This window comes from Nanorana parkeri, unplaced genomic scaffold, assembly GCF_000935625.1.
Source record: "Nanorana parkeri isolate BGI_ZX_2015 unplaced genomic scaffold, ASM93562v1 scaffold558, whole genome shotgun sequence".
Taxonomy (NCBI): domain Eukaryota; kingdom Metazoa; phylum Chordata; class Amphibia; order Anura; family Dicroglossidae; genus Nanorana; species Nanorana parkeri.
This window is the reverse complement of record NW_017306826.1, coordinates 675,060-677,923: the sequence shown is the minus strand read 5'-3', so window position 1 is coordinate 677,923 and position 2,864 is coordinate 675,060. Positions and strand designations below refer to the sequence as shown.

General features: G+C 39.9%; 1 protein-coding gene across 2 annotated transcripts in view; it reads left to right on the top strand.

Moving 5' to 3' along the window:
* The window catches only part of GLIS3 (GLIS family zinc finger 3), a 303,011-nt gene that overhangs the window by 49,989 nt on the left and 250,158 nt on the right, over window positions 1-2,864 (top strand). The window lies entirely within an intron of this gene.

Sequence of the window (2,864 nt, the reverse complement as noted above, 5' to 3'; positions counted from 1 at the left end):
TATTGCATCTGCCCACTGCCTGGTGTCAATCAGCAGAGGAGGGGCCTGAAGGAGAAAGTTCTCTATCAGGTCCTCCCATACTGATTGACAGCAGGCAGTGGGCGGGTGCAATAGCCAGCTTGCTATTGGCTATTGCATTTTACAATATCCAATAGCAGGCTGGGTATGGCTCCTATCCTGCTGATGAAGACGAGGCAGGGGGTGGGGCAGAGGAGCCGCAGGCCGGACCGGGGGAGTGAAGGATCGGCCGGACCGAGGGAGAGAAGACTGCCGGTACATTTAGGAGAACTGTGGACCACGGTTCGTAAGTACGGATTGTCCGTAAGTCGGACGTCCGTAAGTCGGGGACTGCCTGTAATTACATTTACTATATCATATTTGTAGAAGTGTTTGCTATATATACATATTGCTTTTTCTTTTTTTTTTGTGAATTTGGTGTATTATGTAAATTTTCACTGAGGTAAGCATTGGTTCTGCTCATGTATAAAACTGAATTTGTTGGTAAATCACAGTTGAGACTTTGGGGGTGATTTACTAACCTAAACACACGCACGCACCAGGTGCGTGTGATTTTCACACAGCAAAACGTATTTATCAACCAAAAAGTCTCTAAAAGCATATTTCCACTAATGCCATATATGGAAAAATCATGCACATGATGCATATATAATGCTGCTTCACAGTTTAGACAAAAATGGTTAGCTCATGCATTTACATTCCTGCATCCATCAACGCAAGCAACACAACATAGAGCTAATTTACACAACATCACCTTGTAATGCATGCAATGCTTTGCACAACACACCTGCTGGGTGTGTACACACTACAAAGGTGTTTAGATTCCACCCATAGATCATGCTGGGAGGGAACACACTACAGAGGTGTATACATGTTCGTGGTGTGTTTATACGGTTAGTAAATCAACCCCTTTGAGACATAGGGGGTGATTTACTAACCTAAACACACGCACGCACCAGGTGCGTGTGATTTTCACTCAGCAAAACGTATTTATCAAACAAAAAGTCTCTAAAAGCATATTTCCACTAATGCCATGTATGGAAAAATCATGCACATGATGCATATATAATGCTGCTTCACAGTTTAGACAAAAATGGTTAGCTCATGCATTTACATTCCTGCATTCATCAACGCAAGCAACACAACATAGAGCTAATTTACACAACATCACCTTGCAATTCATGCAGGGCTTTGCACAACACACCTGCTGGGTGTGTACACACTACAAAGGTGTTTAGATTCCACCCATAGATCATGCTGGGAGGGAACACACTACAGAGGTGTATACATGTTCGTGGTGTGTTTATAAGGTTAGTAAATCAACCCCATACTGTATGTGTGACCCTTAATAGGCCGAATTAATATAAATGTACAGTTCCTGTTATTCATACCAAAAAATACAAAATATTAAATTCCATTTATAACCAAGTCTTGGCCATTTTTTCCATCACAATATTTCTGTATGTTATTCAACCTAATTACCAGAGAAATGTTTGCTTTTTCCATTTCTGAATCAATTAGGTTGATTCACTAAAGGAACACAGACAGTTCCCACGGGTTATTCACAAAGCTGTGGAAGCATCTAGCCATAGCTTCGGCTGATCCTTCGGCTAGCTTCGGCCCCAGGACCCCTTCGGTTCAGTAGAACCGAAGGGCTGCTGTACGGGCTATTCAGTATAGCCCGTACAGCTCCCGAAGTTGGCCGAGGGGCTCAGTCGAGCCAAAGGCATCGAACTCCTTCTGCACTTTGGGTGCAAGCCACCCGAAGCAAGCCACTAAAGCCACCCGAAGCAAGCCGATGTACGGCTGATTTGAGCCGATATACGGCTGAAATCAGCTGTACAAGCCTGAAGTGAATAGCCGAACAGCGTTCGGCTCACTTCACTTCGGGTTAGTTATTCACTCGGCTGCCTACGGCAGCTTTGTGAATAATCCCCTTAGTAATTGTTAAGGTTCATTGTACAAAGTGAAGGTTCCCTGAGCTTAGTAAATAAGATGGAAGCTATGTGTTCACTTCAAACAACCAATCACATGCTAAGAAAAATCCTGTTTTATTTCCTTTGCACATGACTGGGTATTCAAAGTGAACCAGGTTCACGTTTTTACTATCATTTACTTTGTAAAGTGATCATATATTGTGAACAGTCTCTACTCCTTTTGTAAATCAACCCTAGTATATCATTTAAAAAGCACGTTATTCTGTAGAATATCCACCTGCATGTAAAATTGATTTTATGTGATAAAAAATAAGGCTGTATTATGTAAATAACATTTTTATAGGCATATTATGGCAAAAACAAGCAACACATTACAATCTTTGCTCTTTAGCTCCTTATTAACATTTATTAAATTACTACACTCAAAATAATATAGCCTAAAATTATACAGCAATTTATACTGTTTAAATGAATACTAAATATGTGTCACATCTGTGGTTTTAACCCTTTCGCTGCCAAGCCCTCCGGAACATTTTTCAAATCAGCTGGCCAAGCCATTTTTGAATTTTCTGCAATTTTTTCCTATTGATTTGATTTTCAACTGCTGCGTTGCTAGCGTTTGTAAAAGACCCCCCAAACCATATATTTTCTGAAAGCGCAGGCCCGGTAGAATAAAAAGATGGTGATACTAAATTTGTAGGCCCTGCGATAATTGCGCAAATGTTTCTCAAATTAATATTAAACCGATAAAAATACACAATTCAATTGTTAAAACACACCAAAATCAGTATCCGTGCACAAAAAAAAATATTTTTTGACTAAATCTAAAAGATAAAACTGTATTGAGTTAATAAATAACAAATATTAGCAAATTTGTAATTGCGCCTTTTTGCGAAAAGGTAAAAAAAT